Source organism: Oncorhynchus tshawytscha, linkage group LG10, assembly GCF_018296145.1.
Source record: "Oncorhynchus tshawytscha isolate Ot180627B linkage group LG10, Otsh_v2.0, whole genome shotgun sequence".
NCBI classification, from domain to species: domain Eukaryota; kingdom Metazoa; phylum Chordata; class Actinopteri; order Salmoniformes; family Salmonidae; genus Oncorhynchus; species Oncorhynchus tshawytscha.
Genome location: NC_056438.1, coordinates 38,328,820 through 38,345,278, shown reverse-complemented (window position 1 = coordinate 38,345,278; position 16,459 = coordinate 38,328,820). Strand labels below are relative to the sequence as shown.

The following is a 16,459-nucleotide window of genomic DNA, read 5'->3' as shown; positions in this document are numbered from 1 at the left end:
TATACGACAAGACGAGGACAAAATAATCTGAACTGCTATGCCATCTTGGAAACCGATGAATTTATAACTTGTGTAGGATTGCCTTCATGTTCTTGAATCTACTATGCACTGTGATTTAACTCAGGCAATATGGCTTCAGCAATAGGGTCTCAACAAAACTCTGGCAATAATGTGCTCAGCTGTGTCACTCCTTTCTCTCTCTCTCTCTCTAGTGAGTGAGTGAGTGAGTGAGTGAGTGAGTGAGTGAGTGAGTGAGTGAATGAGTGAGTGAGTCTGCATGCATGCATGAATGTGTATGAGTGTGTGGTAGACGAAAGAGAAAGAGAGAGAGAAAATGTGTGGGCTAATGAACATGCTGGGTTCCGTGTGTCACCATCTGTGTGTATGAATTTTACCCTCCTGCCAATTTGTTTTGCTAAATGCTCAACAGACACATATTTCCCTAAAATCAATGAGGTTTAATGTAAGGAGTTACAGTAATACTTTACTTTTCATATGCCTTAACAGCTGACATAACTTGTCATAACCTTTCATAATATGGTCTTAACACTGTCATGACACATATGTAGACCTGTTGTGACATATATTGCATTATTTTATGGCTGGTTATGACACCTACATAAGTGTCAAAACCCACAAAACCTGCCACACAAGATAACCCATTCCATTACATAATAGCCTACTTGTAAACAGTATGCTTGTTATATAACATTTTCTGAAATTGACCATATACAATTATAATTGTATTGTGCACACAGTGATGTCAGGCATGTACCTATGCTAATGCTCTGTTGCTGATGACTGGGATGAATGCAGGAGCAAAACAAGACACCCTCTTTGGCCTTGTCTAGACTTGACAGTTAATGCAATTTTTGTATTCTGATCATGGAATTTCAAACACATCATGCATCTATACCTACATTTAAATTTGTCCACCATGTACACATTGTATCCGGGTTCCCTTTTCCCGCTATATTCAAATGCCAGAACGCAAATGGTAGAATAGGCAAAATATAATAATAACACAACAACAACTAACTAGCCAGCTAACCTCTGTAGCTAGCCAGCAAGCTACCAAGCAAAGCTAAAGGGATTGCAAACGGATTAGCGTAACTCTAGCCAAACAAAAATGTGTTACTCAGGTCCAGCGTTTCTCAGGCCCGCCCTACGTCACCTCCTTGCCCGTCCAAATAAAATATAGAAATATTGAAAGATGCATCAATCTTAGTTAAAGCATCTGTAGAATAATAGCGAGGAAATCAAAACTAGTAAATAAAACATATGGAATCATGTAGTGACCAAAAAAGTGTTAAACAAATATATTCTAGATTCTTTGAAGTATCCACCCTGTCAGGATCGTCGTAAGGAGCGGACCAAAATGCAGCGTTGTATGTGTTCATGATGATTTTTGAATTAAAGAAAGCACTGAACACTGAATACAAACTATACAAAACAATAAACGAATAATGACCGTGAAGCAATAATGAGAACTGTGCTGACACAAGCAACTAACATAGACAATCACCCACAACCCACAATGACAAAACAGGCTACCTAAATATGGCTCCCAATCAGAGACAATGACTAACACCTGCCTCTGATTGAGAACCATATCAGGCCAAACACAGAAACAGACAAACTAGACATCTAACATAGAATGCCCACTCAGATCACACCCTGACCAAACAAAACATGGAAACATACAAAGCAAACTATGGTCAGGGTGTGACACACCCTTTGTATTGATGACTTCTTGCACACTCTTGGCATTCTCTCAACCAGCTTCACCTGGAATGCTTTTCCAACAGTCTTGAAGGATTTCCCACGTATGCTGAGCACTTGTTGGCTGCTTTTCCTTCACTCTGTGGGCCAACTCCTCCAACTCCATCTAAATTGGGTTGAGGTTGGGGGGTTTTGGAGGCCAGGTCATCTGATGCAGCACTCCATCACTCTCCTTCTTGGTCAAATAACCATTACACTGGAGGTGTATTGGGTCATTATCCTGTTGAAAAGCAAATAATAGTTCCACTAAGCGCAAACCAGATGGGATGGCGTTTCACTGCAGAATGCTGTGGTAGCCATGCTGGTTAAGTGTGCCTTGAAATTCTAAATAAATCACTGACAGTGTCACCAGAAAAGCACCCCCATACCATCACACCTCCTCCATGCTTTACGGTAGGAACCACACATGCGGATACACGACAGTTGGAACCAAAAATCGCAAATTTGGACTCAGACAAAAGGACAGATTTCCACCGGTCTAATGTTCATTGCTCATGTTTCTTGGCCCAAGCAAGTATCTTCTTATTGGTGCCTTTCACAAAGTCTCCTCTGAACAGTTGATGTTGATATGTGTCTGTTATTTGAGATGTGTCTGTTACTGTGAGCATTTATTTGGGCTATATGGAATGCCGATTGGGTCTCAAGCATGTGGTCAAAACGCAATCTTTTTAATGCAACTTGCGTAAAGTAAGCAGGTGCAGGCGCTAAATTAACGCATTCACGCGTTAAGTTAAAGTCTTCACGTGCTAACGCCTATATGCGTCAAATAAGTGTGTGCAATTGTACTTGCAGGCGGTCCAACATGTGCTAAATGAACAGCTGCAAGCGGTCCTGCACACGACAAATTAAGGCCTACAGCTGCTAAATATACGCCTACACACTCTAACTTAACGCATTCCTTAATATGCTAATTTCACTATTAAAAGCCCTGCCGAAAAAAACATGTAAACTGTAACAGCCACAGAAACACATTGGACTATATTAATACTAACAAGATAAATTACATTCTAGTAAGATTGTTGCTTGAATGCAGGGGCAGACGTACATAGATTAGACAACGGAGATACTCAAAAAACATCCTGCTCAAAATCCTGGTAGTTGTCGATTTTTGGAATATGCTGTCTCTATTTTGCTTTATTATTGACTAAAGGAAGACAAGCTACCTAAATGTGGTTTATCAGCTAGTACTGAAGCAGGACACGGTTTTGAGTTGTGTTTTTAGCCCAAAACCTTGTATTTAGGCAAAACAACAGCTGAAGGTAGGCAACTTCTTCAGCCTGACTGGCTGTCATTTCAATGCTAGCATTAGCCGCGATAGCATGAAGACACTGAAAAGCTCACAAAACAAATTTGGCCACTGACAACCATGTTAAACCTTTGCTAACATCTAAATCAAATCAAATCAAATGTATTTATATACCCCTTCGTACATCAGCTGATATCTCAAAGTGCTGTACAGAAACCCAGCCTAAAACCTCAAACAGCAAGCAATGCAGGTGTAGAAGCATGGTGGCTAGGAAAAACTCCCTAGAAAGGCAAAAACCTAGGAAGAAACCTAGAGAGGAACCAGGCTATGTGGGGTGGCCAGTCCTCTTCTGGCTGTGCCGGGTGGAGATTATAACAGAACATGGCCAAGATGTTCAAATGTTCATAAATGACCAGCATGGTCAAATAATAATAAGGCAGAACAGTTGAAACTGGAGCAGCAGCACGGCCAGGTGGACAGGGGACAGCAAGGAGTCATCATGTCAGGTAGTCCTGAGGCATGGTCCTAGGGCTCAGGTCCTCCGAGAGAGAGAGAAAGAAAGAGAGAAAGAGAGAATTAGAGAGAGCACACTTAAATTCACACAGGACACCGAATAGGACAGGAGAAGTACTCCAGATATAACAAACTGACCCTAGCCCCGCGACACATAAACTACTGCAGCATAAATACTGGAGGCTGAGACAGGAGGGGTCAGGAGACACTGTGGCCCCATCCGAGGACACCCCCGGACAGGGCCAAACAGGAAGGATTTAACCTCACCCACTTTGCCAAAGCACAGCCCTCACACCACTAGAGGGATATCTTCAACCACCAACTTACCATCCTGAGACAATGCCGAGTATAGCCCACAAAGATCTCTGCCACGGCACAACCCAAGGGGGGGGGCGCCAAACCAGACAGGAAGGTCACATCAGTGACTCAACCCACTCAAGTGACGCACCCCTCCTAGGGACGGTATGAAAGAGCCCCAGTAAGCCAGTGACTCAGCTCCTGTAATAGGGTTAGAGGCAAAGAATCCCAGTGGAAAGAGGGGAACCGGCCAGGCAGAGACAGCAAGGGCAGTTCGTTGCTCCAGAGCCTTTCCGTTCACCTTCCCACTCCTGTGCCAGACTACACTCAATCATATGACACACTGAAGAGATGAGTCTTCAGTAAAGACTTAAAGGTCGAGACCGAGTTTGCGTCTCTTACATGGGTAGGCAGACCATTCCATAAAAATGGAGCTCTATAGGAGAAAGCCCTACCTCCAGCTGTTTGCTTAGAAATTCTAGGGACAATTAGAAGGCCTGCGTCTTGTGACCGTAGCGTACGTGTGGGTATGTACGGTAGGACCAAATCAGAGAGATAGGTAGGAGAAAGCCCATGTAATGCTTTGTAGGTTAGCAGTAAAACCTTGAAATCAGCCCTTGCCTTGACAGGAAGCCAGTGTAGGGAGGCTAGCACTGGAGTAATATGATCAACATTTTTGGTTCTAGTCAGGATTCTAGCAGCCGTATTTAGCACTAACTGAAGTTTATTCAGTGCTTTATCCGGGTAGCTGGAAAGTAGAGCATTGCAGAACCTAGAAGTGACAAAAGCATGGATTCATTTTTCTGCATCATTTTTGGACAGAAAGTTTCTGATTTTTGCAATACGTAGATGGAAAAAAGCTATCCTTGAAATAGTCTTGATATATTCTTCAAAAGAGAGAGGGTCCAGAGTAATGCCGAGGTCCTTCACAGTTTTATTTGAGACGACTGTACAACCATTAAGATTAATTATCAGATTCAACAGAAGATCTCTTTGTTTCTTGGACCTAGAACAAGCATCTCTGTTTTGTCCGAGTTTAAAAGTAGAAAGTTTGCAGCCATCCACTTCCTTATGTCTGAAACACATGCTTCTAGCGAGGGCAATTTTGGGGCTTCACCATGTTTCATTGAAATGTACAGCTGTGTGTCATCCGCATAGCAGTGAAAGTTAACATTATGTTTTCGAATGACATCCCCAAGAGGTAAAATATATAGTGAAAACAATAGTGGTCCTAAAACGGAACCTTGAGGAACACTGAAATTTACAGTTGATTTGTCAGAGGACAAACCATTCACAGAGACAAACTGATATGTTTCCGACAGATAAGATCTAAACCAGGCCAGAACTTGTCCGTGTAGACCAATTTGGGTTTCCAATCTCTCCAAAAGAATGTGGTGATTGATGGTATCAAAAGCAGCACTAAGGTCTAGGAGAACGAGGACAGATGGAGAGCCTCGGTCCGATGCCATTAAAAGGTCATTTACCACCTTCACAAGTGCAGTCTCAGCGCTATGATGGGGTCTAAAACCAGACTGAAGCATTTCGTATACATTGTTTGTCTTCAGGAAGGCAGTGAGTTGCTGCGCAACAGCCTTTTCTAAAATTTTTGAGAGGAATGGAAGATTCGATATAGGCCAATAGTTTTTTATATTTTCTGGGTCAAGGTTTGGCTTTTTCAAGAGAGGCTTTATTACTGCCACTTTTCGTGAGTTTGGTACACATCCGGTGGATAGAGAGACATTTATTATGTTCAACATAGGAGGGCCAAGCACAGGAAGCAGCTCCTTCAGTAGTTTAGTTGGAATAGGGTCCAGTATGCAGCTTGAAGGTTTAGAGGCCATGATTATTTTCATTATTGTGTCAAGAGATATAGTACTAAAACACTTGAGCGTCTCTCTTGATCCTAGGTCCTGGCAGAGTTGTGCAGACTCAGGACAACTGAGCTTTGAAAGAATTACGCATATTTAAAGAGGAGTCCGTAATTTGCTTTCTAATAATCATGATCTTTTCCTCAAAGTTCATGAATTTATCACTGCTGAAGTGAAAGCCATCCTCTCTTGGGGAATGCTGCTTTTTATTTAGCTTTGCGACAGTATCAAAAAGGAATTTCGGATTGTTCTTATTTTCCTCAATTAAGTTGGAAAAATAGGATGATCGAGCAGCAGTAAGGGCTCTTCGGTACTGCACGGTACAGTCTTTCCAAGCTAGCCGGAAGACTTCCAGTTTGGTGTGAAGCCATTTCCGTTCCAATTTTCTGGAAGCTTGCTTCAGAGCTAGGGTATTTTCTGTGTACCAGGGAGCTAGTTTCTTATGAGATATGTTTTTAGTTTTTAGGGGTGCAGCTGCATCTAGGGTATTGCGCAAGGTTAAATTGAGTTCCTCAGTTAGGTGGTTAACTGATTTTTGTCCTCTGGCGTCCTTGGGTAGACAGAGGGAATCTGGAAGGACATCAAGGAATCTTTGTGTTGTCTGTGAATTTATAGCATGACTTTTGATGTTCCTTGGTTGGGGTCTGAGCAGATTATTTGTTGCAATTGCAAACGTAATAAAATGGCGGTCTACAACATATCAGCTTTCGAACAGGGTAGACTTTAATGTGCACGATCATTTCATTTTTGGAATATTTACATTCCATCAAAGACTATTAGGGTAAAATAACTTCAGGCATATACCCAGTACTATATAGTACTGCTTCAAAGGAATAGGGTTCCGATTCCTTCTGCTTTATTTTCACACAATTGTGTCTTGCAGAAGGGAACTATGAAGAGGAGCTTGGAGTGGGCAAGGGGGAGGCTGATGAAACAGCAGAGAAGACCTGATTCATCAAGTATCACAGTTACTTCTGGTAATTCTCACCTGGTTGGCATGCACAACACGGCAAGGTATTGAACATTAAGCCCAATAAAATATCAAATTTTATTAAAACATGTATCCCAATTTACTAGTCAAGCAACGTTTAAATGTTATGAACTACAAACAATCTATGGTTCTTTGAGTCAATTGAAAGTGACTACAATTAGAAATTATTTCAAAACCACTGTGCCAGTAAAGGAGTCAAAAAAAGGAATCTGCTCTTATGGTTCTGTTTACATTTTTTCAGACACTTTAATCCGGCACTTGTTAATGTTTGACGTCAGGCAAAACGTCTTCAGCCACCGAAGGATGGAGAGCCGCTGGTTGGCATTTTTGACTGCAGTGTCTGTGGGTGTACCAGGAAAGGATGTTAGAAGTTAGCTTCCCATGATATTGAAGCTTCTTACCATCTCCACTGTAAATTATACATTTTACGTACGCCAGAGTGCATTATCTTTTATAGATCTGCTTTCAACACCATCCTGACCCACAAACTGGTTAGCAGACTCAGGCCTCTGGGTGCAAACCCTGTAATACCAAATACATTTTTTACATTATCACAAGAATGTGTATCCCCAGAATGGACCCAACAACTAAACAAACTGACGACACAACCATGGTACACCTGATCACCAGTGATCTTGAGTACATGAAGGAGCTGTGGGATCTGACATAATGGTGATAGGACAACAGTCTCCGTGTAGGCAAAACAAAGTAGATGGTGATACTTGACCATTTTCCCATCTACTGTACATTGACATGGAGATGATCAGCAGCTTCAAGTTCCTGGGCACTCTGATAATCTTTTCTGCCCTCTGTCACTTCACACAAAGTCCCACCAGTGCTTCTCCACTACCCTCAACAACTTGCTGCACCACGACCTGTGTACCAACTACAGTGTCTGTTTTTATTGCCATAACACATGTCAATGAAATGTCCATATTTACTGTAAGATGTATTTATGGTAACATAGTCCCTTGAAATACAGTTCAAGTCGGGAATTTGCATACACGTCAGCCAAATAAATTCATGTTAACTCAGTTTTTCAGAATTCCTGACATTTAATCCTAGTAAAAATTCCCTGTTTTAGGTCAGTTAGGATCACCACTTTGAAATGTCAGAATAATAGTAGAGACAATGATTTATTTCAGCTTTTATTTCTTTCATCACATTCCCAGTGGGTCAGAAGTTTACATACACTCAATTAGAATTTGGTAGCATTGCCTTTAAACTGTTTAACTTAGGTCAACGTTTCGGGTAGCCTTCCACAAGCATCCCACAATAAGTTGGGTAAATATTGACCCATTCCTCCTGACAGAGCTGGTGTAACTGAGTCAAGTTTGTCGGCCTACTTGCTCGCACAAGCTTTTTCAGTTCTGCCCACAAATTTCCTATGCGATTGAGGTCAGGGCTTTGTGATGGTCACTCCAATACCTTGACTTTGTTGTCCTTATTAAGCCATGTTGACACAACTTTGGAAGTACGCTTGGGGTCATTGTCCATTTGTGACCAAGCTTTAACTTCCTGACTGATGACTTGAATTGTTGCGTCAATATATCCACAAAATTTTCCTCCCTCATGATGCCATGTATTTTTTGAAGTTCACCAGTCCCTTCTGCAGCAAAGCATCACCACAACATGATGCTGCCACCCCAGTGCTTCAAGGTTGGGATGGTGTTCTTCGGCTTTACAAGCCTCCCCCTTTTTCCTCCAAACATAATGATGGTCATTATGGCCGAACAGTTCTATTTTTATTTCATCAGACCAGAGGACATTTCTCCAAAAAGTATGATCTTTGACCCCATGTGCAGTTGCAAACCGTAATCTGTATTTTTTATGGCGGTTTTGGAGCAGTGGCTTCTTCCTTGCTGAGCGGCCTTTCAGTTTATGTTGATATAGGACTTGTTTTACTGTGGATATAGACACTTTGGTACCTGTTTCCTCCAGCATCTTCACAGGGGTCTTAGCTGTTGTTCTGGGATTGATTTGCACTTTTCGCACCAAAGTACGTTCATCTCTAGGAGACAGAACGTGTGTCCTTCCTGGGCGGTATGATGGCTGCGTGGTCCCATGGTGTTTATACCTGCGTACTATTGTTTGTACAGTGGAACGTGGTATCTTCAGGTGTTTGAAAATTGCTCCCAAGGATGAACCAGCCTTCTGGGGGTCTACAATTGTTTTCTGAGGTCTTGGCTGATTTCTTTTGAGTTTCCCATGATGTCAAGCAAAGAGGCACTGAGTTTGAAGGTAGACCTTGAAATACATCCACAGGTACACCTCCAATTGACTCAAATTATGTCATTTGTCACCTCCTCCCAGCTGCCCACTGCACTGAGGCTAGGTAACACGGTCACCACCGATAAATCCATGATTATCAAAAACTTCAACAAGCATTTCTCAACGGCTGGCCATGCCTTCCTCCTGGCTACTCCAACTTCGGCCAACAGCTCCACCCCCCCGCAGCTAATCGCCCAATCCTCTCCAGGTTCTCCTTTACCCAAATCCAGATAGCAGATGTTCTGAAAGAGCTGCAAAACCTGGACCCGTACAAATCAGCTGGGCTTGACAATCTGGACCCTCTATTTCTGAAACTATCCGCCGCCATTGTCGCAACCTCTATTACCAGCCTGTTCAAACTCTCTTTCATATTGTCTGAGATCCCCAAGGATTGGAAAGCTGCCGCAGTCATCCCCCTCTTCAAAGGGGGAGACACCCTGGACCCAAACTGTTACAGACCTATATCCATCCTGCCCTGCCTATCTAAGGTCTTCGAAAGCCAAGTCAACAAACAGGTCACTGACCATCTCGAATCCCACCGCACCTTCTCCACTGTGCAATCTGGTTTCCGAGCCGGTCACGGGTGCACCTCAGCCACGCTCAAGGTACTAAACGATATCATAACCGCCATTGATAAAAGACAGTACTGTGCAGCCGTCCTCATAAAACCAAATGCATTCTTTTCAACCGTTCGCTGCCTGCACCCGCACGCCCGACTAGCATCACCACCTTGGATGGTTCCGACCTTGAATATGTGGACATCTATAAGTACCTAGGTGTCTGGCTAGACTGTAAACTCTCAAACTCTCACAAACGGTAGGCAATTAAGGTCACAGTTATGAAAACTTACGACTCCAAATAGGCCTTTCTACTGCCTATGAAAAACACCAAAAGAAAGATTCCCAGTGTCCCTGCTCATCTGCGAGAACGTGCCATAGGCATGCTGAAAGGAGGCATGAGGGCTGCAGATGATGCCAGGGCAATACACTTCCATCCGTTGTGTTACTAAAGCAACTTATACCACCACCACTGTCCGTACTGTGAGACACCGGAGACAGAGCTACAGGGAGACAGGACGGACAGCTGATCATCCTCGCAGTGGCAGACCACGTGTAACAACACCTGCACAGGATTGGTAAATCCGAACATTACAGCTGTGGGACAGGTACAGGATGGCAACAACAACCGCCTAAGTTACACCAAGAACGCACAATCCCTCCATCAGTGCTCACACTGTCCGCAATAGGCTGAGTTCTCTGAGGCTGGACTGAGGGCTTGTTTGCCTGTTGTAAGGCAGACATCACTGGCAACAACATTGCCTATGTGCACAAACTCACCAATCGCAGGACCAGACAGAACCAGCAAAAACTGCTCTTCACTGACTGTTTTTAGTCACGGTTTTGTCTCACCATGGGTGATAGTCGGATTCACATTTATTGTCGAAGGAATGAGCATTACACCTAGGCTTGTACTCTGGAGTGGGATCAATTTGGAGGTAGAGGGTCCATCATGGTCTGGGGTGGTCAAGGCCCAGCGTAATTTGTGGTCATAGTATTTATTTCAATGAGAACCAGCAACAAAATAACAAAGTGAAAACTTGTTCACATACGTTCCTAGGCTACAAGAGCTGTACAAAAACAAGATAAACAACATAGGTGGTAAAACTATCTAAAGTATGATTCCCAATCAGAGACAACTATAGACAGCTCCCTCTGATTGGGAACCACACTCAGCCAAACACAAAGAAATACAAAACATAGAATGCCCACCCCACCCCACATCACACCCTGACCTCACCAAATAGAGAAATAAAACGTATATCTAAGGTCAGGGCGTGAAAGCTACAGGGAAGACATCCTCCCTCATGTGATACCCTTCCTGCAGGCTCATCCTGACATGACCCTCCAGCATGACAATGCCACCAGCCATACTGCTCGTTCTGTGCGTGATATCCTGCAAGACAGGAATGTCAGTGTTCTGCCATGGCCAGCGAAGAGCCTGGATCTCAATCCCATTGAGCACGTCTGAGACCTGTTGGATCGGAGGGTGAGGGCTGGGCCAGACCACCAGAAATGTCCAGGAACTTGCAGGTGCCTTGGTAGAAGAGTGGGGTAACATCTCACAGCAAGAACTGGCAAATCTGGTGCAGTCCATGAGGAGGAGTACTGCAGTACTGCAGTACTTAATTTAGCTGGTGGCCACACCAGATACTGACTTTTACTTTTGATTTTGACCATCCTTTGTTCAGGTACACATTATTCAATTTCTGTTAGTCACATGTCTGTGGAACTTGTTCAGTTTTTTATGTCTCAGTTGTTGAATCTTGTTATGTTCCTACAAATATTTACATGTTAAGTTTGCTGAGAATAAACGCAGTTGACAGTGAGGACGTTTCTATTTTTTTGGTGATTTTAGTTGTGATCCACCAGGTAGATTGTTCATGAACATTATTCCACATTTTAGATGTTAATTTAATAATTTGTCTGATGCTTTGTTATATACTGCAGGAACCTGTTGCAGTATTTAAGTGGAAAAGGAGGATGGTGATGTTTGTATATTTAATGTGTCTTCAGATTTTGTATTAATCAGTGCTGTGTTTTCTGATTTAGGTGGAGGATAGTCATACATGGCGGCATTGATGGTTACAGCCGTCCCGTTGTGTTTCTCTGTGCTTCCAGCAACAATTGCAGCAGTACTGTAATGGATTGCTTCATGAATGCTGTCTACAGACATTCAGAATAACAAAGCCGAGATACTTCCCACATTTGATCTGTAATAAGACATTGAATTATTTACAGGGATGACTTACACATTGTCATCATCACCAACATCAACAGACGAGTGTGGTGAAGGTGGACAATAAGCCTCAGGAAATGGTGGAGGGGAGGCCACAGGAGGGTGGTATAGGGAGGGGGGCACAGGAAGTTGCGCTAGTGGATGGGGGGCCACAAGAAGTGGTGCAGAAGATGGGGGAAAAAAGTCTTCGACCACCCAGTCTGCGGTAAGGATGCCGCTAAACGACTCCTGTCCCTCCGTCAAGGCCCCCATAGTGTAGCCTCGTTTGTAGAAGTAGTCTGTAAATGTCATTTAAAGGCTTATACATTTCAAAAACATGGAGAAAGCAATAAAGCTGTCAAACATGGGGTGATTGCGTTCTGAAAAGAATTTAAAGAAAATAATGTAGCCGCATGCATCACTCACTATAGAATGTAATCAATGTGTAGCTCAAGAAAACATTTCAAGGATGCATGTAGCTCTATTTTTTTTAAATAATATTTTCATTATGTATTACATTCAGCAAGCAGACAGTGCTGTTTTCTCCTCCATGGTCCGTCCAAACTCTGAAGGGAACACCATATCTGTAGACAGCATTCATGAAGCAATCCATTACAGTACTGCTGCAATTGTTGCTGGAAGCACAGAGAAACACAACGGGACGGCTGTAACCATCAATGCCGCCATGTATGACTATCCTCCACCTAAATCAGAAAACACAGCACTGATTAATACAAAATCTGAAGACACATTAAATATACAAACATCACCATCCTCCTTTTCCACTTAAATACTGCAACAGGTTCCTGCAGTATATAACAAAGCATCAGACAAATTATTAAATTAACATCTAAAATGTGGAATAATGTTCATGAACAATCTACCGCGGATCACAACTAAACTCACCAAAAAAAGAAACGTCCTCACTGTCAACTGCGTTTATTCTCAGCAAACTTAACATGTGTAAATATTTGTAGGAACATAACAAGATTCAACAACTGAGACATAAACTGAACAAGTTCCACAGACATGTGACTAACAGAAATTGAATAATGTGTACCTGAACAAAGGATGGTCAAAATCAAAAGTAAAAGTCAGTATCTGGTGTGGCCACCAGCTACATTAAGTACTGCAGTACTGCAGTACTCCTCCTCATGGACTGCACCAGATTTGCCAGTTCTTGCTGTGAGATGTTACCCCACTCTTCTACCAAGGCACCTGCAAGTTCCCGGACATTTCTGGTGGGAATGGCCCTAGCCCTCACCCTCCGATCCAACAGGTCTCAGACGTGCTCAATGGGATTGAGATCCAGGCTCTTCGCTGGCCATGGCAGAACACTGACATTCCTGTCTTGCAGGATATCACGCACAGAACGAGCAGTATGGCTGGTGGCATTGTCATGCTGGAGGGTCATGTCAGGATGAGCCTGCAGGAAGGGTATCACATGAGGGAGGATGTCTTCCCTGTAACTGTCACGCCCTGACCTTAGATATACGTTTTATTTCTCTATTTGGTGAGGTCAGGGTGTGATGTGGGGTGGGGTGGGCATTCTATGTTTTGTATTTCTTTGTGTTTGGCTGAGTGTGGTTCCCAATCAGAGGGAGCTGTCTATAGTTGTCTCTGATTGGGAATCATACTTAGATAGCCTTTTTACCACCTATGTTGTGGGATCTTGTTTTTGTACAGCTCTTGTAGCCTACGGAACGGTATGTGCGTTTTGTTTTCACTTTGTTATTTTGTTGCTGGTTCTCATTGAAATAAATACTATGACCACAAATTACGCTGGGCCTTGACCACCCCAGACCATGATGGACCCTCTACCTCCAAATTGATCCCACTCCAGAGTACAAGCCTCGGTGTAATGCTCATTCCTTCGACAATAAACGTGAATCCGACTATCACCCCTGGTGAGACAAAACCGTGACTCGTCAGTGAAGAGCAGTTTTTGCTGGTTCTGTCTGGTCCTGCGATTGGTGAGTTTGTGCACATAGGCAATGTTGTTGCCAGTGATGTCTGCCTTACAACAGGCAAACAAGCCCTCAGTCCAGCCTCTCTCAGCCTATTGCGGACAGTGTGAGCACTGATGGAGGGATTGTGCGTTCTTGGTGTAACTTAGGCGGTTGTTGTTGCCATCCTGTACCTGTCCCACAGCTGTAATGTTCGGATTTACCAATCCTGTGCAGGTGTTGTTACACGTGGTCTGCCACTGCGAGGATGATCAGCTGTCCGTCCTGTCTCCCTGTAGCTCTGTCTCCGGTGTCTCACAGTACGGACATGGAAGTGTATTGCCCTGGCCACATCTGCAGCCCTCATGCCTCCTTTCAGCATGCCTATGGCACGTTCTCGCAGATGAGCAGGGACACTGGGAATCTTTCTTTTGGTGTTTTTCATAGGCAGTAGAAAGGCCTATTTGGAGTCGTAAGTTTTCATAACTGTGACCTTAATTGCCTACCGTTTGTAAGCTGTTAGTGTCTTATCGACCGTTACACAGGTGCATTTTCATTAATTGTTTATGGGAAACAGTGTTTAAAACCTTTACAATGAAAATCTGTGAATTTATATAACCACGTTTACCTTGATGAGTCAAGAGGACAGACTCTCCTGTTGTTCACACTTAGGCACAAATACTTTGCTCCAATTGTTTTTGCCTCCTGTAATGAATACGTAGGGAGAAAAAGGTGTAGATTCCCACGCAGAGCCTGGCAGATTTTTATTAAGCCTTCACAGAAGGCAGGCAGGCAGGCAATGGTCACAGGCAGGCAATGGTCAAACACAGGTAGGCAGTCAAAAACAAACAATACCTCATAACCAGACAAACAGAAAGAACTTAAATCAATAGGGAGCTGATGAGACCAGGTGAGAAAAGAACACAGGCGAAATCAATGAACAAAAATGAGACAGGACACAAAGAAAAAGAACACAAGGTTGATTAAGAATAGAAAAGCAGAACCTTACACCTCCATATGTCCTCAATATAAGCATGTTTGTTAATTTCATGATGCAGATATTCTATCAATCACAGAAGTAGCAGAAACACAAAACAATTATTCTCCACATGAGTGATGTATGGTATCAAGGGCCGTTGCTTGCTAAACTGAACTGTTAATTGTTGATGAACAAGTTGTTGATGAACGATTTGAGATGTTACAATGTACAAATTCTCACCAGTGATAAAGATGTTTGTGTCTATCAGTTTGTAGTTTCCATCAAGGTGCCATTATGAGTTTGGTCCCGCAACACGGTATGACCTTCTATGCAGCCTCTGCGACATGGCTCTGAGTGCAGCCGCCCTTGGGTTAACACGAAGCATGCTGTCACTCACTCTGCGACTATGCACCCGGAGCCCTTAATTGTGCTCGAACAGCCTCCGGTCCAAGTTTGTCGTTCCCAGCCACCAAGTCCTTAATCTTTTCATCCAGAGGCAAGTCTGACATGTCAGAATATAACGGTGCATGTGACAGATTGAAGTGTCTGGAAAAAAAGGGGGAAAAAGAGTAACAATGGACATGGATGAGGAAATGTATATCATCATTGTCATTTTAAAGTCCTGTCTTGATTGTAGTCATTCCAAATGGTTTGATTGGTAAGAAACTGGAAACCATGCATCTAAAGTCTGTAGTTTATAGCATTACTCCCAAGCAAAACTGACCTTAGACAACGTTTGACTGTAGATCGGGACACATGTAGTAGAATATCTACCATTTGAGACACACTGAAAGCACAGGACATCAGAAACCTCCGTTGCTCTTGAGTGATGGCATAACAAGGTGCACCTCTAGCTCCTCTCCATGTCCGAGGAGCCCGGTACCGGAACTGGCTGTAACAATAATATAACACTGTGTTTAGGCTACTTAATGTATTGTGACACCGCCCACCCCCCTCATTCCAAAAACAAAAACTTTTCAATTATTGTAACTGTCACAAATTGTGGCCAAGTAATGTTTTTATAATATTGGATTTTAAAGCCAGGACATAAATAGAAATGTTAACCAAGAACGAATACAACGGGCAGCAGGAGAATGAAGAGTGAAAACAGTAAGCCCTACCACACCCACTACGCTGCTTACCTTGTTGTGCATGCCAGCCAGAGGTACAAATCTCCTGAATGAACTAAGATACTTGATCAACTCGGTCATCTGCTGAAGCAACATGTATCAGCCCCCCCTAGCCCACTCAAGGCTCCACTGCATGGTTTCCATTCTGAAAGACAACAGTTTTGTGAAAATAGAGACCATGGATGGGACTACGATTCCTGTTCAAACAGTGCTATATTACTAAAGTTAATAACGTTCCTGGTTTATGTCTGACGTTGTTATATTCTACATCACAGGCTAAGATGAAATATGAATATTTCAAAGGGTATTCAAAAGTAAAATATGTGCAGTTGATATGTTGTAGATATTAGCAAAGTTTTTACAGGGTTGTCCTAGGTCAAATTGTGAGCTTTGTAAATATTTGCATGCTAGTCGCGAACGAGCGCAGCTAAGGCTAGGTGGCATTGAAATTATAGCTAGCCAGCCAGCCTGCCTAAAGTTAAGGAAGTTCCTTCTCGCCATCTTCAATTGTGATGTTGTTGCATCAAACTGACTGAACACAGATTTAATTAGAGGAGCTAGGGAAATTGGCTGGTAAAATCTGCATATTAAACAACGTGTTAAGTTAGCGTGTGTAGGTGTATATTTAGCAGCTGTAGGTGTTAATTTGATGTGTGCAGGA

The 16,459-nt window shown here is 43.0% G+C and overlaps 1 long non-coding RNA gene across 1 annotated transcript; it reads right to left on the bottom strand.

Annotated features, from left to right (window-relative positions):
• Positions 1-14,605: 14,605 nt before the first annotated feature.
• On the bottom strand, positions 14,606-16,241 carry LOC121847627. The gene is made up of 3 exons (XR_006084466.1): positions 15,811-16,241; positions 15,393-15,560; positions 14,606-15,214 (listed from the first exon to the last, which is right to left on the bottom strand). It is a non-coding gene; the product is annotated as an uncharacterized LOC121847627 (long non-coding RNA).
• Between the last annotated feature and the right edge of the window lie 218 nt (positions 16,242-16,459).